At 38.6% G+C, this 21,732-nt stretch overlaps 1 pseudogene; it reads right to left on the reverse strand.

Annotated features, from left to right (window-relative positions):
- Nucleotides 1-3,635: 3,635 nt before the first annotated feature.
- LOC138827640 (U6 spliceosomal RNA) lies at nucleotides 3,636-3,731 on the reverse strand (annotated as a pseudogene).
- Nucleotides 3,732-21,732: the final 18,001 nt, after the last annotated feature.

A 21,732-nucleotide genomic window follows, 5' to 3' on the forward strand; every position in this document is an offset into this window, starting at 1 on the left:
TTTGTTTGAATGTTTGGCTTAGAGGTGAATCTCCTGAAGGCAAACAGATGGATGGCTCATGTTTTAGGATCCAATTTGAAGTTCTTTTTCTTTTGATTAGTGAATTAAGCCCACAAATCTTAAGAGATAGTATAGAGCGATGCATTATGGTCACTGTTTTTCTTCTTTCCTTTCCTCCTGTGCTTGCTCAGATAGACTTTTATTAATGCCTGTCTGGGTGCAGGTCCCTGTTCGTGGTTGCTTTTCTCAGGTTGTGTTCCACCTCTTGTAGTGTTTGTAATGCTGGCTTAATGTTTATGTATCAATTTAATTTTTCTTTGGTATTAAAAATTTTCAGTTCTCCATCGAATGTGAATGCTGGCTTTGCCAAGTATATCAGTCTGCATTGGCTCATATGGTACTTTCCCAGGCCTTTCTTGCATTCAGTGTCTGTGTGGAGACATCTGTAGTGATTCTAATATTTTTCCTGTTGTAGTATAGCTCCTTCTTCATTTTTGCTGCATGCAAGATTGTTTCCTTATCATTCAGATCTATCATTTATACTATAATGTGTCTAGAAATGTTTCTCCTGGGATCCTTCTTGTTAGGTGTTCCATATTCTTCTGTTATGTAGGTAAGATGTTCTTTTTTGAGATGGGGAAATTTTTTCACTGATTATTTGTGGAATAGGTGTTGCAATCCCTTGCTTTGATATTCCTCACCTTCGTATATGAAGGTTAAATTTCTTGGCACTATCTGCTTGCTCTTGAATTTCCCTTTGGCATCATTTAAGTGATTTTTCCATACCTGTCATTTTTTGGTCCAGTTGATGTATTCTGTCTTCTGTATTTGACACTCTACATTCCATTTTGTTCTTTGTTTTGTGGCTTCCATTGTTGTTTGCATGGAGGAAATGGACTCATTTATAGATTCGATGTTGGTTTTCAAAATACTATCTCACCTCTGAATGAGGTGTGTACTGCCTCTATTTTGTCACTTATGTAATGGCTTTGTGATGTGTGTGCTGCCTCTATTTTTGCATGCATCTCCTGTTTGATGTCCTGCATCTCTTTCGATATTTCGACCCTGTGTTCTTTCAATTTCTGGTGTGTTTCTCGTTTTATATCTTGAGTCATTGCCTCCAGCATCTCTTGGATGTAGTGTTTGTCTTCCATTCCTGCTTTGCTCCCACTGGGTCTATCCCCTGGGTGGCTGCTGGCTTTTAGAGATAGCTTGTTATCCTAGGTGTTGATAAACCTTGTAATTTTTCTCTGTGATTTTTCATGGGGATTCAGGGATTATTGCAGACTAATCTGAAATTTTGTTTTGGTCAATAGCGTCTGTCTTTGCCTGGTTACTGTTTCTGTGCTGGTAGAGTCTGTACCTGATCTCGGTTCTATTGGGGGCCGACCTCTAGCTGCTGGTCTGACCCACAGAGGGTTCTCGGCGCTCTGCTGTAGATCACTGGCAGTTCCTGACTTTAGAAGGGTTGAGCAGCCTAAACTGCTCCTGTTTGTTCCTACAGGTGCTCTTGGCGAGTCCAGATGTGCTGGATGTACTCTCCCAGATGCTGGAGTCTGCTATGGGCTCCTGATGTTTTGTTTTGTTTTACTTTTTGGCTAGTTGTGGGCTTGAACTCTGGGCTTGGATTCTGTCCTTCAGCTCTTCAACTCAAGGCTGGCACCCTACCATTTGATCCATAGCACCTCATCTGGCCCTTTCTGCTTATGTGCTGCTGAGGAATCAGATCCAGGGCCTCCTGCACCTAAGACAAGCACTGTACTGCTGAGCCGTCTTACCAGCCTGAGCTCCTGACTATTTTCAGGTGCTGGCAGCCTGTGTTGTCCAATTCTCAGCCTAGAATATATGGGTCGGGTTCTTGTGGGCTTTGGACTTCTCTTGTCCTGAACCCCTAGGTCTTTTGCTGTCACAGGCATGATTCCCAGAGGGTGCAGTTCCCTGTTTTTCTCCTCTCTGCTGAGGCATATGCTCAGCTTCTTATTTCAGTTGGGAGGTGTTGGTTATGTTGCTCAGGCACCGGATCCCCAGGTCTGGTCCCGGCCCCCACCCTAGGGCACACTGGTTGGACCTGTGCTGCTGTGTATCCCACCTAGATTGTGCAGCCTGGAGTACACAGTTCAAATTTCTTCCACCATTGGGTGTCTTGACCCAGGGGTGCTGTTCCTGGCTTGGGCATTTAAGCTCCCTTCCAGGCTGTCTCTTGTTCTAGCCTGGCCAGCTGAGTGTGCTCCATGGGCTGGTGGAGCTTGTGAACAATTTATAGTTTTAGTGGGTCCTGTGATGCAGGTTTGGGGTAGGGGGTCTGGGGATTCCCACCAGCTCTGGTCTCCCTTGAGGAATACACTGTCCCCTACAGGGTACTCAACCTGGAGCTTGTTGTTGTTTCTGTGTGATATAGGTTGCTGGTTGCAGTTGCAGTCAGAGTTCAATTGATGTGATTGTGGGCTGGGCTGAGAGGTGGTGGCTCTGTGTGTTTCTCTTCTGTCACTGCCTCCATTGACACTGTTTTGGGTAAGCTCCATGGGATGGGCCTCCAGCCTCCACCCAAGGGGTGGGGGAGGAGCCTCTGTGCAGGTTCTGAGCGCTGGCATTTGTCTCTGTTTGCACTCTCCGGATCAGCACCTGTTCCTTTCAGTTCTTCTGTTCTGGTGTTCTGTGGGCATCTGGTGTATCTCTGGGGTTCCTGCCATGAGGCCGAGTGGCTTTGGTGGGATGGAGCCTCTCTGCTCAAATAGAGAGTGAGGGGTAGGGGTGGGATCTTTGTGTAAGCTCCCTGCTCAGCAGATTCTTCATTCCTTAACATCAGCGGGTCTGACACTGGTACCTGAGGGGGCTTTGGTGCAGGTGATCTGCAGACAGCCCCCTGTTTCTCTGGGACACCGGCAGCTCCTACCGGGCTGGGCTGGCCATGGCTTGGCTCGCTGCTGTGTGGCCAATAGATGTTGGGGGAGGGGTCTTCACCCTTCTCTGTTGTGAAATTCTTCTTTTTAACTCTTTATTTTTTGTTTTTTTCTACCTCCTGCTTTTCTCTGGATGTTGGTCTTTTTGTTTTTGTCGGTCTCTTGGGGAGTTTAAACGTTGGAACTCAAACTCTCTTTTTGGTTGGGGAGAGCTGTGGTGTTCCCCTACTTCCCCGTAACCATCTTGGTCCCCCCTCGTGTTTTTGCTTTTTTTAATCAGAAATAATTTTAATTTATATGTTGAAATGAGTACTAAAGAAACTAAAGATATTTCTGGTGCTTATCTGAAAAATTATACTTTAAAATATTTTGTATTGTTTGTATAATGCCCATAATCTATTTTATTCTTTCCTAGATATAAGACTTTGAATACTACATTGTTTTATAATATACAGGTTCATTAATAAATGTGTCAGATTGCATTCCATAAAGAAACAGTTTAAGATTCCTTTTTTACTAGGTCCTTATAGTATATTTTTTTGGAATAAAATGAGAGTGTTGTCTAATTTTAAAAGTTTTATAAAGATTATGCTATGTAAAGGCCTTTCTAAGGTGAAGATTTAATACACTGATGTCAAACTACCTTTCATTTATATGAATTACATGTATTGTTAGACTTGTAATTTTGTAATCAACTTTTTAATAATTGTTTTCATTTCTTGCATCTGAAGAATGAAAAATATGGAATAATTCACAGATTTTCATATCATCCTGCGCAATTGCCATGTTAATCTCTGTATTGTAATTTGGGTATATGTGCTGCTGAAGCATGTAATGTCCTCTAAATTTTGGTAGTTAATGATGCAATCTTTATACAGGATTATATACTTGGGTGCCTATTTGTAACAAAGAAACCTTAATATTCCTAACAATGCTATTGATCTTATTTCCCTAAAATTCTGTGTATAATGGGAAATAATTATATTGTTCAGTCTATTGCTCACGTTTGCAATTTTTTTGTCAATAACTATTTTAAGCCTTTTTCATTTTAGATTTGATCATATTTGAAGCATTTTTAGCTAGATCTAAAAGGGAGGGCTTTTTCAAATATTTATTTATCCAACTGAGTTAGCTCTGTGGAGCTAATGGATTCAAAATAAGCCTTGCTTAAGAGTTCCTTGTAAATTTCTGCAGCTGAAATTTTCACAAATGAGGTCATATTGGCACAAATGTTTACCTGACACTTTACCCTTCTTCCATGTAGGATCAGACCAACCAGAATATCTTACCCTCAGAGTGTAAATTGTCTTACTTGAACAAAACAAATGTTAGTTACAAGGGATCATAGAAAGATGAACATTTCAGACAGAACTGTTCAGACTAGAAGGGGTTTTTTTTATCAAAACATAATTGTTTATTATACCTACCATTTCAAAAGTAGCTAAAGCCAAGAAGGTGAAAAAATTGTTCATATGAATGATTACCTAATGTCCTGGCCTGTCTGCCTTCCAACCAGGCAGGAACGTACACTACTGCCTTTCTATCACCAAATATTTCATAGCTCCAGGAGAAGTCCATATGTTTCTCCTTGTTATTAGACCTTAAATGGGTAATGTTTCCTCTTGCCTCCAGTCTGTAAATCTACAAAAGGTAAAGGTTTAACTCTAACTCTACCAAACACTGAGGTAGAGATAGTGGAATAATACTTTAAAACAGAGTTGCTTTTGATTCCCTAACCACAACAGAAGAATGCAAAACATGTGCCCTTTTTTATTATATTATATATAGTTATTTATTTTGTAGTTATATGTGCCCATTTTATATTTCACACAGTGAAACTTACTAAAATCAATTGATAATTTGACAAATAAATTGATATTTATATATTCCAATAAATAGAATTGGAATATAAATAATTAGGTTCAGAATATATATTAGAATATAAAAAGTGTTAAAGCAATGTCTTCAGTATAAACTTGTGATACATTCTAAGTGTTCATGGTCTTCTGAATTCACAATTTAAAAAATCAACGTTGTTTTCCTCTAATCTATAAGAGATTTTACTCTGATGCTCTGTTTATTGTTTTAACTCACTGGCCCCAAACTGTTTTTCTCCATATTTCAGGAGCATTCCTACAGATTATGCTCCAGTTGTGCTAATTTGATATCTAAAAGACATTATTCTTCAGTAGACACATGGGTCCTAATATGTTTTGGCCGAGTTACCTGCATCATCAGATAACATGGGCAAGACTTATCACCTAGGCCTATGCAACATGCAAGCAGAAAGTAACAAAATCCATCTCAATTTCTCATTTCTTTTTTTTCTTTTTTTTCTTGTGAAAATACTGTACAGAGGGGTTACAATTAGATGGTCAAGATAGTGAGCACATTTCTTATCAAGCATTGTAGCCTCCTCTATTGTTTACCCTTCCCATCCCTTCCCATCCTCGCTCCCCCCATCCAACCCTCTCCCCCAGTTGTAAAGTTCGTTTTTGACATGACAATTTGTACTTCTAATTGTTGCAAAAGGTCCACATGTATCCTTATTTAAATGACTTGTTTTTCCCCTTCTCTTCCACAAATTATACCGACATCAAATACAATGAAAGCAGGGGTTATACTGTGGGGGAGGGACATACAAAGCAACAAAAAATAACTTTATAATTGTGTTTCAAACAAATGCATGAAAGAAAAAAACATTTAAAATACATGTCTAAGGGTTCATTTTCCTAACAACACCTTATCTGACCTTTTCTGCTTGACTCATACATATATTAGATACTGCAAATAAGGGAAATCAGAGGACCTATGTTTCTTTGGGCTTGGCTTACTTCACCTAATATAAATTTGTCCAAGACTTTCCATTTCATAACAAATGGGGCAATGCCATTCTTTCTGATGGAGGCATAGAATTCCATTGTGTATATATACCACATTTTCTTGATCCATTCATCTACTAAGGGGCATCAGGGTGGGTTCCATATCTTAGCTATAGTAAATAATGCTGCAATAAACATAGATGTGCTGGTAGCTTTAGTGTGGTCATGTTTGTAAACATTTGGGTACATGTCCAAAAGTGGGATTGCTGGGTCATAGGGGAGCTCTATGTGGAGTCTTTTGAGGAACCTCCATACTACTTTCCAAAGTGGTTGAATAAGTTGACTCTCCCACCAAAAATGAAGTAAGATTCCCTTCTGTCCAAATCCCCTCCAGCATCTGTTTTTGTTAGAGTTCTTGATTTTTGCCATATTAACGGAGGTGAGATGGTACCTCAAAGTTGTTTTGATTTGCATTTCTTATATGGCTAGGGAGGTTGAGCATTTCTTCATGTGTCTATTGGCCATCCTTCTTTCTTCTTCAGAGAACTTTCTCTTTAAGTCTTTAGCCCACTTATTCATTGGGCAGTTGTTTCTTGGAAGATTCGTTGTTGGGGGATTTAATATTTTGAGTTCTAAGTATATTTTGATACGTGACCCTTGTCCATTGTATAGCTAGTGAAGATCTTCTCCCAATCCATGGACTTTCTATTGATCTTGCTAGGTATGTCTTTTGCCATGCAGAAGCTCTGCAAATTCATGCAATCCCATTTGTCCAACATTTCTTTGATTTGTTGTGTTTCCGGGTCTCTATTAAGAAAATTTCGGCCTGTGCCAAGGAGACCTAGGGTTTCTCCTATTCCATCCTGTAATATTTTCAGAGTGTCTGCTTTGACTCCGAGGTCTTTGATCCATTTGGAGTTGATTGTGTTACAGGGTGATATATAAGGATCTAGCTTTAGTTTTCTACAAGTCCTTAACCAATTTTGCCAGCACCACTTACTGAAGAGGCTCTCTTTCTTCCATTCTGTTTTTTTTAGCTCCCTTATCGAAGATTAGATGGCTCTAGGTCTGTAGGTTCATTTCTGGGTTTTCAATTCTATTCTATTGGTCCTGAGATCTGTTCTTGTGCCAGTACCAAGCTGTTTTGATTACTATGGCTTTATAGTAGAGTTTGAAATTTGGTTTTGATATTCTTCCAGCCTTGGTCTTTCCGTTGAGGACTGTGTTTTGCTATTCGGGTCTTTTATTGTACCATATGAATTTTTGGATTGTCTCTTCTATTTCCTTGAAGAATGAGGTTGGAATTTTGAAAGGTATTGCATTAAATTTGTAGATAGCTTGGGAAATATTGCCATTTTCACAACGTTAATCTTTCCAGTCCAGGAGCATGGGAGTTTTTCCCATTTTCTAAGTTCTGTTTTGATTTCCTTTTCAAGTTTTTAAAGTTCATCATAGAGGCTTTTCACTTCTTTGGTTAAGTTAATTCATAGGTATTTTATTTTCTGTTGGGCTATTACAAATGGAGTTGCTTTCTTAATTTCAGCCACACTTTTTTCATTGTTGGCCTATAAAAAAGCCATTGATTTTTGAGGGTTAATTTTATACCCTGCTACTTTGCCAAAGTTTTGAATCAGCTCGAGTAATTTGGGATTGTAGTCTATGGGATTCTTTAAATACAAGATCATATCATCTGCAAAGAGGGAGAGTTTTATTTCTTCTTTCCCTATTGGGATCCCCTTTATGTCTGCATCTTGTCTTATTGCTGTAGCTAGGCATTCTAATACTAGGTTGAAGAGAAGTGGAGAGACTGGACATCCTTATCTTGTTCCTGAGTTAAGAGGAAATGGCTTTAGTTTTTCAACATTAAGTATAATGCTGGCTGTAGGTTTGTCATATACAGCCTTTATTGTATTGAGGAATGTTCCATGGATTCCTAATTTTTCCAAAACCTTCATCATAAAGGGCTGGTTTGGTGGACATGTATTGTTTCAATTTTTCTTTGCTATGGAAGGGTTTTTTTTGGCCTTCAGTTATGAAGGAGAGTTTAGCTGGGTACAGTATTCTTGGTTGATAGTTGTTTGTTTTTAGGGCATGGCATACATCATTCCAGGCTCTTCTTGCTTTGATTGTCTCTGCTGAGAAATCTGAGGTGATTCTAATTGGTTTCCCTTTATAGGTGATTAATCTTTTCTCCTTGACAGCTTTAAGGATATTTTCCTTGGTCTGAATTGATCCTGTGCAGATTATAATGTGATGGTGGGATGTCCTATTCTGGTCTGGTTGATTTGGAGTTCTAAAAGCTTCTTGTATTTGAATAGGCCTATCTTTTTCCATGTTAGGGAAGTTCTCTTCTAGTATCCTGTTAAAGAAATTTCCTAGACCTTTAACTTCTGTTTCTAGGTGCTCCTCTACAACCATTATCCTTAAATTAGGCCTTGTGATGGTGTCTTCCAAGTGTTGGATAGATCTTTCATATTTCTTGGATTTGTCTTGGATGGTTGTATGTTCTTTCTCTATAATGTCTAGGCTGTCTTCAATCTCCGAGATTCGCTCTTCTGCATGGTCTATCCTGCTGTTGAGACTTTCTACTTTGTTTTTTATTTTTTTTTCCTTCTAGTTGGTCAGCTCTGATGGCTTCAAATTCTTTGTTGAAGCTTTGTTTTAGATCTTGTATGAACTTCTTTACTTCCTTAATTTGGTGTTCTGTGTTTATTCTCAAATCACTTAGCTGATTATTTGTGATTTCCTTGGACTCCCATTCCTTCTGTTGGTTTCCATTCAGCATTCCCTTTGTGGTCTCCTTGACTTCCTTCAGATCTTTGTTAATGGATTCCATAAATGCTTTTAGTGATCTTTGTGTATTCTCTTCCTGCTCTCTCAATTCCTGTATTACTCTTTGATTAGCTTCCTCCCATTCGTGAGATTCCTGTAGTTCTCTTTGAGTGTTCTCAGCCTGCTCACACCATTCCTACCTTTCTCTTTGAGTATTCTCAAGCTACTCACGCAAATCCTGTATCAGTTTTTGAGTAGCTTCCTCACGCTTATGGTATTCTTGTATAAAGTTTTAGATTGCCTCCTCTCTCCCCCTATCATGCTCATACAGAGTCCTTTCTATGTTTTCAATATTTTCATTTACCATGTTTGCCAGCCGTGTTTGTAGAGCTATTTGGGAACTCTCCTCTGGATTATTCATTATCTGTTCTGTCCCCTGGTTATCATGAGTGGGAGTTGAGATACCCGGACTTGCCATTTTTCTTGTGTTTTTCCGCCTTACTGAGCTCATTTAGGATGAAATTAACACCAGTTTTGTGCTAGAACACTATGTTAAGGCAAGCATCAACCAAATTCTGTATTTGTACAGTTAATAGTCTGCAGATACAATGTAGTTCAACAGACACATCTATTCAACATCAAACAACTATATATTTATGGGCTATGAACCAAAAACAAGAATTTGGTAAAAGAGAAATTATTAGGTTTAGGAAGAGATGTGGGTAAAAAATAGGAATAGAGTGATGTGGGAAGGTACAGGGAGTGTTAGCTAAGTCCTAACCTTAAAGCAGGCAATACGTTGGATAGGATGAAAGAAGACAGAGAGCAAAAAAAAGAAGAAAGTTTAAGGGAAGAAAAAGAGACCAGAAAAAATAGAAAGGTAAAAATTAAAAATATTATACAGAAAGAAAAATACTATTCAGAGAAGAACATGAATATAATGAAAGAAGGGGAGGGATATAAAGGAGATGTGAAAAACTTAAAAATAAAAATGCTTATAATATTATATAGGTATAAAGATGTAGTACTGCTATTAAGGAATTTACTTGTAAGAGGTTTTGAATTGAGTAATAAATTTGTGGATTAAGTGTGTACACAATGGGGGATAAGGTCTAATAATCGACTACGGGTTTATCTGAGGATGTGCAGAACAGCAATTAAGTCACATAAAGAATGAAAGAGAAGAACAGGTGAAAAGGATAAGTAAGAAAGAAAAAAAGATCCGAAGTTCAGTAGAGCTAAACAAAAAGCAAAACAAAACAAAACAAAAAAACAAAAACAGAAACAGATAAGGGAAGAAAAACGCACACACACTTATACCCCTAAAATAAAATTCTAAGAGAAAAAAAATTTACTAGAAAACAATTTTTTTCAAAAAAAGTTAAAATTAAAGATAACAAAAATTTTTTAAGAAAAAAAATTTTTTATAAAGGTACAACAAAAAAAAAAGTTCTTTGATTTTTTTGGGAGCGGTGGGAAAAATCCTGTGTCTCCCTTGTGTCCATAACCAGCCTCTTGTTGGAGTCTCTGGTCTTGTGTTCCTGTGGCTTGGTTGGTTACTCAAGTCAGTTTCTTTGAACAGGCAGAAAAATGCTCTACGATCCTCCTCCCAGGTTCATTCAATGGGAGGAGATGGCTTTTTCTTCGAGTTTGGAGATGCTGTGATGAGGCTAGGTTCTGGGTAGAGTTGAGGCCTTTCAGCAAACAGTAGCTTTTCCCAGGAGCTGGTTTGTGAGAAACTCACAGAGCACAGCCTGGAGCCACTCTCAGGGTTTCTGTTTACTGAATTTCAGTTGATTGTTGAGGCTGCTAAAGGGAGGGGCAGCCTCTGGGTCTGATTACCCGGTGAAGAAAGCCACTCCTGGGGCTGGCAACCAAGCTGGGTGACTTTTCCCTGGGAGGAGCTGAGTCTGGCATGTCAGGTTAGGCTCTTGTGATCTGCTAGATGACTCTAGATTTATTCCAGGGCCTGTGTTGGAGCTAGCAGCTCCGCCGGGCTTTGTCAGTATCCAAGATGGAGATCTCCGGTACTGGGTGGGGGAGGGGTGGCCTTCCCTCCTCTGCTCCCTGAGAAGGAGTGAGAATATCAGGCTTCAACTCACGCTGAGTCTTGCTTCCTGGGTCATCTCTGGTCTGTGAACTGCAAGATGATGATGTCTGCTCCTTGTCGGTTCTTGCTGGTGTTGAGTGGAATCCGCTCTCAGGCTGTGTCTGGCTCCTTCGTCCTGGACTCTCTGTGATTCAGGTATGGCTGTGGCAGTTGCCGCTGCCACCACGGCCGCCGCTGTGGCGGCTGCTGGAAAGTGCTCAGGGCTTTCTCCCTGCCTGTATTTTCTCTCTCTGTCCTAACTCTCTGTCCTGTGAAGGCACACTTGGTGTGGTTCTCTGGCTTAGGACTGTTCACTGGAACTCCACCATCTTCCTGGAACCTCCCTCAATTTCTCATTTCTTATAATATTTCAGGGCCCCAAATCCTTGAGATACAAGAATTAGCAGCAAGCAATTGTGTAATGCAAGGCAACTTAAAATGAAAGATGAGGTCACAAGATCGAAAGAAAGTACTGTATTTCAAACTCAATTTACAGATGAGCAGCCCATATGAATGAACAAGATCAGAAAGTGTCACAAGATTATTTTTAATACCCCTCCCCTAATGATTAATGTAATATTTCAGTCTAGCATAAGTGGTCCCAAAAATAGTTCCTGGAAGTATAGATCCGTCATTGATCTATCAAGCCCAGGAAAACTTGACTTAGAGGTCAAATGTAATTCAGCAAAACATTAATTGAGAAGATCGTTTGTGCTTCAAAACACTGGTCCTTTAGTACAACTTGGTTCTGTGTTATAAAAATGTCATTCTCAAACCAATGATAACCTACATTTAATCTCCTGAAAGTGTATTCCTTTTCAAATAAAGTTTTTGAAATTACACTTGCCAAAATAACATTTGCTAAGTAGATGACACTTAGTGACATTACGAGTTTTTCAAGTGTAGGGAGCAAGTTACAATAGAGTTGATTTCTTTACCCAGCACTAATGCGAAACAGGTTCAACCATTCATTAAAGTGCAGAAATGGTACAATGCACCATTTGTGTTGTTCAGTAGGTGTCTTCCAGAAATTTGTTAAATAGATCAGACTCCCATATTTCAAACCCAAACCTTAGCTAATAAAGTAAATTTCATCACTTAATAAGGGACATTTTAAAAAGTCACAAATACTTGCCTGATCATATGTTGTTTTGTTTTCCCTCTCTCTAACATAGTTAGAAATATGTCTTTAAGTCTTGAATATGGATACTCATCTGAGATGTGACAAAATCTATCTTCTATTTCTATCATATTCCTTTATAGTAGGAAATGTTAGTTTTCTTTTTTCTCCAAAACTTATAGGTAGCATAAATTCTAATCCCATGTAAAATATAATAATCACACACCATTGTACAAAGCCATTTATAAAAATTGGTAGTTAAGAATACATTCAAAGCCATTTTTAAACTTTCTTGTTGACTAAAGATTAATCTGCAAATGGATGAGAATATAAGCATGTCGAGGTGTTCCAAGTCTCCAGTCTTGCAAATTGTTATTGCAGATGAATGAATTATGGAAATATAACCTGACATCAGTTCAAGTATATGCAGGACAGAAACTCCATGGAATGTATATAAACCTTTCAACGTACTAACAGACAGTTTAGCAGAATGACTATTAGGAAGTTGAAACCAAAGAGGAATAATAGTAAATACATAGAAGGAATGAACAATGGAACAAGGGGCAAGTACAGCTAGAATACTCAATGTACACATTTGAGAAAGGAAGTGGTAAACCAGAAATAAATCTTGTAGAAGGGGTGGTTGAGAATGATAGAAGGAGTCACTGTGATCCAGGAGCAATGGATAATTAGGTGGACATATTTAGTTGTAAGACACTTGCACAACCTTTGGAAATTCAGTTAAAAAACACAAAACAAACAAAAACACACAAAAATCACCAAACAGCAATCTCTAGAGAGTACGAATATGACCTCTCAAAAATTTTAAGCAGTTAATGAAGGGAAGTCTTGGTAAAAGCAAACAAAACTGTTCAAAGCGGGCAGTTTAGTGTAGGGGAAGATTCTGAACAGATTTAAATAGATTATCTAAGGTTATAAATCACCTATATCTGCTGCAAATATTAACTTTCTCCTATGAGTTCTCTTTGTCTGAACTGGATACTCCAGTCCTGAGCCACAATTGATAGCTTGTGAAGATGGAATGTAAGAAACAAGATGAAGAACCCATTACTCCACTGTAGAGAAAACAATCCTCTATTTTTTCTCTCATCTCTCTTCACTACTTTTTATTCATACTTTTAGGTCAATTCATTTTGAATTACATTTTCCTTCTTTATTCTGGAAAAGTAATTGGTCAAACAATTCACTAAATATTATTTGCCATTTTTTTGATTATGCTGTTTAATTGACTAAGCGAGTCCATTAAACTCTCCTCTTGCATTTGGTTGCCATGAAACAACATCTATGTTAATGTGGACAAATCTAATGTAAAATTTGTCTCCAGAAAACCAGTCCAAGAAGCTGTGATCACAAATACTTGGCTATATTTTTTTTCTTTTTTCTTTTAACTTGAAAGTCTTCTTGTGTCTAAATTGCCCAGACAAATAAGTACTCCATCACTTTTTGTTTCAATCAATTCTAACCTCAAGGATATATTTTGCTAACGAGATGCTTAGAGGAAACCAAAAAAATACTCCATTTTTGTCTTCTCTCTTAAGACTCTCCTTAGATACCATATCAGGAGCAGTGAAGTTATTCTTTACAAAATTATTTCAATAGATTATTTTTCTCATGGTCTTGCATTTGATCACCAAGATGTATGGAGAAGAATAGAGTTAAATCACCCATACCTTTGAAGACAGGTCTGTTACAAAAGGACAACGCTTCTGTGTCCTACTTCTATGTCCTCCTCTTAGCTCTTCCCTGATTTTCTTTGCTTCAAGTCTAGTGAAGCCTCAGCCACTGTTACATCTTCATGTTTTCTCTTTTAACACTCTTTTATGTTGCCTCATTTGGATGTGGAATTTATTTTCATGTCTTCATTCAATCAGTTCTGCATTGTAGTGAGCCAAATAGGCTCTGTAAAATCACTTTAGGTAGCAAAAATATTAAGACAATCTATATCAAAAAGTTTTGGCTTCCCTCTACTGCTGAATCCAATACACTTAGCTAGGGCTTCTAAGAACACTATTTTCTAAACTTTCCCATTTGCTAAATTCTTTTCTGAACCCAAAAGTTTTTTGGGGGGTGGGTCCGGTGATGGGGCCTGAAACTCTGGGCCTAGGCACTGACGAATAGAACCCAGGGCCTCATGCATGCAAGGCAAGCGTTCTATCACTGAGCCACCTTCCCAGTCCCTGAACCCAAAATTTTTTGGCTTATGGAATTAGAGAATTCTTCACTATCTCTTGTTAATAAGGATATTATATTTTGTGAGCCACGTAGATGTATGAAATCATTGGTTTGAAGTACCCACTCAGATTTTTTTCTGTATTTCACTGCTTCAGGTGCAAAGACATTGAGGAAAGTATTACAAACAGAAAAGTGTAAACCCAATAATCTCTTTCATTGTAGAGGGCATTTTCTCCCTAAATATTTTGACCCAAATTATTTTTTTTTGTTTTTTTTTTTTGTTTTTTTCGGGGTGGGGCGTCCAGTAGTGGGACCTGAACTCTGGGCCTGGGCGCTGTCCCACAGCTCTTCAGCTCAAGGCTAACACTCTACCACTTAAGTCACAGCAACACTTCTGGCTTTTTTCTTTTTGCTTATGTGGTGCTGATGAATCAAACCCAGGGCCTCAGGCATGCAAGGCAAGAGGTCTACCACTGAGTCACCTTCCCAGACTGACCCAAATTATCTGTTTGATAATTAAAGTTTAATTCACAATTTTTTTTAAAATTGTATTTTATTTTATTTGAGAACATACTGTACGGAGGGGCTACAATTACATGGGCAGGATAATGCATATATTTCTTACCAAGCATTGCAGCCTCCTCCTTTGTTTAACCTTCACTTCCTTTCCCCGCCTCCCCCCTCCCCCCACCCAATTTTACCCCCCTCCCCCCACCAATTATACCCCCCCACACACCGACATTGTAAAGTTGGTTTTGACATGACATTTTATACTTCTCATTGTTGCAACAGTTCCACCTGTATCCTTAAACGACTTGTTTGTCCCCATCTCCTCTACATGTTATACTGACATCAAATATAGTGAAAGCGGGGGTTACACTGTGGGGGAGGGACATACAAAGCAACAAAGAAATAATCTTATAAATGCGTTAGAAACACATGCATGAAAGAAACGAAAACATTAAAATACATATTTAAGGGTTCATTTTCCTAACATCACATTATCTGACCTTTTCCGCTTGACTCATACCTATATTAGATATTGCAAATAAGGGAAACCATGGGACCTATGCTTCTTTGGGCCTGGCTTACTTCACTTAATATAACTTTTTCCAAACCTTTCCATTTCCTAACAAATGGGGAAATGTCATTCTTTCTGATGGAGGCATAGAATTCCATTGTGTATATATACCACATTTTCTTGATCCATTCATCTACTGAGGGGCATCTGGGTTGGTTCCATGTCTTAGCTATGGTAAATAATGCTGCAATAAACATAGTTGTGCTGGTAGCTTTAGTGTGGTCTTGTTTGTAAACATTTGGGTAAATGCCCAAAAGTGGGATTGCTGGATCATAGGGGGATCTATGTGAAGACTTTTGAGGAACCTCCATACTGCTTTCCAAAGTGGTTGAACAAGTTTACACTCCCACCAACAATGAAGTAAGGTTCCTTTCTGTCCACATCCCCTCCAGCATCTGTTGTTGTTAGAGTTCTTGATTTTTGCTGTTCTAACTGGAGTGAGGTGATATCTCAATGTTGTTTTGATTTGCATTTCTTTTATGGCTAGGGATGTTGAACATTTCTTCATTTGTCTATTGGCCATCCTTCTTTCTTCTTCAGAGAAGCTTTTCTTTAAGTCTTTCGCTCACTTATTTATTGGGCAGTTGTTTTTTTGAGGATTTGTTGTTGGGTGGTTTAATTTTTTGAGTTCCAAGTATATTTTAGATATGAGACCCTTGTCCGTTGTATGGCTAGTAAAGATCTTCTCCCAATCGGTGGGGTTTCTATTGATCTTGCCAGCTATGTCATTTGCCCTGCAGAAGCTCTGCAATCTTATGCAATCCCATTTGTCCAACCTTTCTTTGATTTGTTGTGCTTCCGGGTCTCTATTCAGAAAATTTCGACCTGAGCCAAGGAGACCTAGGGTTTCTCCTATTCCATCCTGTAATGTTTTCAGAGTGTCTTCTTTGAGTTCAAGGTCTTTGATCCATTTGGAGTTGATTCTGGTGCAGCGTGATATATAAGGATCTAGCTTTAGTTTTCTACATGTAGTTAACCAATTTTGCCAGCACCATTTACTGAAGAGGCTGTCTTTCTTCCAATCTATTGTTTTAGCTTCCTTATCGAAGATTAGATGGCTATAGGTCTGTAGGTTCATTTCTGGGTTTTCAATTCTATTCCATTGGTCCTGAGGTCTGTTCTTATGCCAATACCAAGCTGTTTTGATTACTATGGCTTTATAGTAGAGTTTGAAATTTGGTATTGATATTCCTCCAGCAGTGTTCTTTCCGTTGAGGAGCGTTTTTGCTATTCGGGGTCTTTTATTGTTCCATATGAATTTTTGGATTGCCTCCTCTATTTCCTTGAAGAATGAGGGTGGAATTTTGATAGGTATCGCGTTGAATTTGTAGATAGCCTTGGGAAGTATAGCCATTTTCACGATGTTAATCTTGCCAATCCAGGAGCATGGGAGGTTTTGCCATTTTTTAAGTTCTGTGTTGATTTCCTTTTTCAAGATTTTAAAGTTTTCATCATAGAGGTCCTTCACTTCTTTGGTTAAGTTAATTCCTAGGTATTTTATTTTTTGTGGGGCTATTACAAATGGAGTTGCTTTCCTAATTTCAGCCACACTTTTCTCATTGTTGGCATATAGAAAAGCCATTGATTTTTGGGGGTTAATTTTATAACCTGCTACTTTGCCAAAGTTTTGAATCAGCTTGAGTAATTTGGGAGTGGAGTCCATGGGATTCTTTAAATACAAGATCATGTCATCTGCAAAGAGGGAGAGTTTTATTTCTTCTTTCCCTATTTGGATCCCCTTTATGTCTGCATCTTGTCTTATTGCTGTAGCTAGGCATTCTAATACTAGATTGTAGAGAAGTGGAGAGAGTGGGCATCCTGGTCTTGTTCCTGAGTTAAGAGGAAATGGCTTTAGTTTTTCACCATTGAGTATAATGCTGGCTGTAGGTTTGTCATATACAGCCTTTATTGTATTGAGGAATGTTCCATGGATTCCTAATTTTTCCAGAACCTTCATCATAAAGGGGTGTTGGATCTTGTCATATGCTTTTTCTGCATCTATTGAGATAATCATGTGGTTCTTATTCTTGCTCCTGTTGATGTGATGAATAATATTAATAGATTTGCGTATATTGAACCAGCTTTGCATCCCTGAAATGAATCCTGTTTAATCATGGTGTATGATTTTTTGGATGAATTGTTGAAGTCGATTGGCCAAAATGTTGTTTAGAAGTTTTGCATCAATGTTCATCAAAGAAATGGGTCTATAGTTCTCTTTCTTTGATGAGTCCCTGCCTGGTTTTGGGATGAGGGTTATGATGGCTTCATAGAATGTGTTCGCTAGTTAGCTTTCTCTTTCAATTTCATTGAAGAGTTGGAGGAGTATTGGTGTGAACTCTGCTTTGAAGGCCTTGTAAAATTCCGCTGTAAAACCATCTGGTCCTGGACTTTTCTTAGCTGGGAGGTCTCTTATTGCTGTTTCTATTTCAATGCTTGATATGGGCCTGTTAAGCTGGTTTAACTCATCTTGGTTTAGTTTTGGCATGTCAATATTTCCTAGGAAAAGGTCCATTTCTGTCAAGTTCTCAAACTTATTAGCATAAAGTTTTGAGAAGTATTCCCTTATAATGTTCTGAATCTTGGTTTTTTCCGTGGTGATGTTTCCATTCTCATCTCTGAGTTTATTAATTTGGGTGTGTTCTCTCCTTTTTCTGATAAGTTTTGCTAAGGGTCTGTCAATTTTGTTAAGTTTTTCGAAGAACCAACTCTTTGTTTTGTTGATTCTTTCTATAGTTCTTTTGGATTCTAATTCATTTAATTCTGATTTAATTTTGATTATTTCTTTCCGTCTACTGGATTGGGGTTTATCTTGCTGCACTTTTGCAAGGAGGTTTAGATGTGTCATTAAATTGCTAATTTCCGATCTCTCCAATTTGTTGATGTAGTAGCTCAGAGCTATAAACTTGCCTCTGAGTACTGCCTTTGCTGTGTCCCAGAGGAGCTGGTAATTTGTGTGTTCATTTTTGTTGAATAGCATGAATATTTGAATTTCCTTTCAAATCTCTTCCATGACCCACTCATGATTCAGCAGTGTGTTGTTCAGCCTCCATGTGATACCTGACTTTCTTTGGTGGCTTTTGGTGTTGAGTTCTAATTTTATTCCCTTGTGGTCAGAGAGAATGCAAGGTATAACTTCAATGTTTCTGAATTTAGACAAGTTTGCTTTGTGGCCTAAAATGTGGTCTATTTTAGAAAACGTTCCATGTGCTGCTGAGAAGAACGTGTATTCTGATGCTGCTAGGTGAAATGTTCGGTAAATGTCTCTTAAGTCTAGTTGATTTATGCAGCTGTTTAGATCTGCGGTTTCTCTGTTGAGTTTTTGCCGAGTTGATCTATCTAGTGGGGAGAGTGGTGTGTTAAAATCCCCAACAATTAATGTCTTTGGATCTATATGGGATTTGAGGGAAAGTAGTGTTTCTTGGATAAATTTGGGTGCTCCATTGTTTGGCGAATAGATATTTAGAATTGTAATATCCTCCTGAAGGAGAGATCCTTTAATTAGTATGTAGCAACCTTCTTTATCTCTTCTCACGAATTTTAATTTGAAGTCTATTTTATCTGATATTAGGATTGCAACTCCCGCCTGTTTATGAGGGCCGTTTGCTTGGTAGATTTTGTTCCAGCCTTTAATCTTGAAAATATGGTTGTTTTTACGGCCAGATGTGACTCCTGCAGGCAGCAGATAGAAGGGTCTTGTTTTTTAATCCAATTAGACAGTCTATGTCGCTTAATTGGAGAGTTCAGTCCGTTAACGTTAAGAGATAGGACTGAGAGGTATTTGGGAGTTCCTGCCATGTTATCCACCTTCTTGGGGGCTGTGAAAGCTGGGTTCTTCCTAAGGTTCTTGGATTCTCAGTTTGGGTGCAGTTTCTTGGCCTTTGTTGCGTTCTTGTTGGTTTTCTATGTGTAGGACATCGTTAAGAATCTTTTGCAGGGCTGGTTTGGTGGAGATGTATTGTTTCAATTTTTCTTTGATATGGAAGGTTTTTATTTGGCCTTCACTTATGAAGGAGAGTTTAGCTGGGTACAGTATTCTTGGTTGATAGTTGTTTGTTTTTAGGGCATGGCATACGTCATTCCAGGCTCTTCTTGCTTTGATTGTCTCTGCTGAGAAATCTGAGGTAATTCTAATTGGTTTCCCTTTATAGGTGATTAACCTTTTCTCCTTGACCGCTTTAAGGATCTTTTCCTTGGTCTGGGTTGATCCTGTGTGGATTATAATGTGACAGTGGGATGTCCTATTCTGGTCGGGTCTATTTGGGGTTCTAAAAGCTTCTTGTATCTGAATAGGCCTATCTTTTTGTATGTTTGGGAAGTTCTCTGCTAGGATCCTGTTAAACAAATTTCCTAGACCATTAACTTCTGTTTCTAGGTGCTCCTCTACACCCATTATCCTTAGATTGGGCCTTCTGATGGTGTCTTCCAGGTGTTGGATAGACCTATCATATTTCTTGGACTTGTCTTGGATGGTTGTATGTTCTTTCTCTATAATATCTAGGCTGTATTCAATCCCTGAGATTCGATCTTCTGCATGGTCTAACCTGCTGTCAAGACTCTCTACTTTGTTTTTTATCTCTTTTCCTTCTAATTGGTCAGCTTTGATGGCTTCAAGTTCTTTGTTGAAGCTCTGTTTTAGGTCTTGTATGAATTTCTTTACTTCCTTAATTTGGTGTTCAGTGTTTGTTCTCAAATCACTTAGTTGATTGGTTATGGTTTCTTTGGACTCCCATTCCTTCTGTTGGGTTCCATTCAGCATTCCCTTTGTGGTCTCCCTGACTTCCTTCAGCTCTTTGTTAATGGATTCCATGAATGCCTTTAGTGATCTTTGTGTATTCTCTACCTGGTCTCTTAATTCGTGAATTACTCTTTGATTAGTTTCCTCCCTTCTTTGGGATTCCTGCAGTTCTCTTTGAGTGTTCTCTGCCTGCTCACGCCATTCCTCCCTTTCTCTTTGAGTATTCTCAAGTTGTTCACGCAAATCCTGTATCAGTTTTTGAGAAGCTTCCTCACACTTATGATATTCCTGTATAAACTTCTCGGATGCCTCCTCTCTCTCCCTGTCACGCTCATACAGAGTCCTTTGTACATTGTCAAACTTCTCATTTATCATGTTTGCTATTAGTGTTTGTAGAGCTATTTGGGAACTCTCCTCTGGATTATTCTTTATCGGTTCTAATCCCTGATCATCAAGGTTGGGAATTGAGATATCCGAATTAGCCATTTTTCTTGTGTTTTTCCATCTTACTCGGCCCATTTGAGATAAAGATTGCACCAGTTTTGTGCTAGAACACTATCTTAAGGCAACCATTAACCAAAGTTTGCATTTGTACAGTCAATAGTCTACAGATACAATCTAGTTCAACAGATACATCTATTCAACATCAAACGACTATATGTTAAAGGACTTCGAACCGCAGAAAAGAATTTGGAAAACCAGAAATTATTAGGATTAGGGAGAGATGTGGGTAAAAAATGGGAATAGATTGGTGTGGGGAGGCACAGGTAGAGTTAACTATGTCCTAATCACAATGCAGGAAATGGGTTGGGTAGGATGCAAGTAGAGAGAGAGAGAAAAAGAAGAGACGGAAAGGGGAATAAAGAGAGACCATTAAAAGAATAGAAACGTAAAAATTAATGTTATTATAGAGGTTAAAAGACCGTCTATTTAGAGAGGAATGTGAATATGTTCAGAGAAGGGGAGGGACATAGAGGAGATGTGAAAATCTTTAAGGATGGGAAAGGGAGAAGAAAAGATCAGAAGTTCAGTAGAGCTAGATAAAAAACAAAAAGATAATTAAGAAAGAAAGAAAAAGAGAAAGAAGACAAGAAAAGAAAGGAAAACTCTCATTCACGTATTCCTAAAATTAAAATTATAAGATGAGAAAAAAAAAGTTACTGGAAAACAATTATTTTTTCAGAAGAGGCAAAAATTAAAGATTAATAAAAGTTTTAGAAGGGAAAAAAATTTATATATACATATATATATATATATATATATATATATATATATATAAGGTAACAAAAAAAAAAAACAAAAAACAAGCAAAAAAAAAGAAAAGAAGAAGAAGAAAAAAAAAGAAAAAAAAGAAAAAAAAAGTCTTTTGATTTTTTTGTTTTTTTTGGGGGGGAGGAGTGGGAAGAATCCTGTATCTCCCTTTTGTCTGCAACCAGTCTCTTGTTGGAGTCTCTGGTCAGCTTGAGGTCCTGTGGCTTGATTGGTTTCTTAAGTCGGTTGGTTGGAAGAGGCAGAAAAATGCTCTGTTTTACCCAAGATTTTGAGATCCCCCTCCCAGGTTAGTTTTCTGGGAGGGTGGTCTGCTTTGAGAGTCACAAAAGAGGGGGATGTGGTGATGAGGCTAGGTTCTGGATAGAGTTGAGGCCTTTCAACAAACAGTAGCTTTTCCCTGGGGCTATTTTGTGATAAAGCTCACAGCGCCCAGCCTGGAGCCATTCTCAGGGTTTCTGTTTTTCAATTGATTGTGGTGGCTGCTAGAGGGAGTGGCAGCCTCTGGCTCTGGTTACCCAGTGAGGCAAGGCACTCCGATGGCTGGCGCCTGAGCTGGGTGACTTTTCCCTGGATGGAGCTGAGTCTGGCAGGTCACTTCGCCGTTAAGTTCTTGTGACCTGCTAAATGACTCATTTTATTCCAAGGCCTGAGCTGGAGCTAGCAGCTCCTCCGAGCTTTGTCGGTATCCAAGATGGAGATCACCAGTGCTGGGGGGGAGGGGTGGCCTTCCCTCGTCTGCTCCCTGAGG

This window comes from Dipodomys merriami, unplaced genomic scaffold, assembly GCF_024711535.1.
Source record: "Dipodomys merriami isolate MVZ:Mamm:240054 unplaced genomic scaffold, mDipMer1.0.p SCAF_159, whole genome shotgun sequence".
Taxonomy (NCBI): domain Eukaryota; kingdom Metazoa; phylum Chordata; class Mammalia; order Rodentia; family Heteromyidae; genus Dipodomys; species Dipodomys merriami.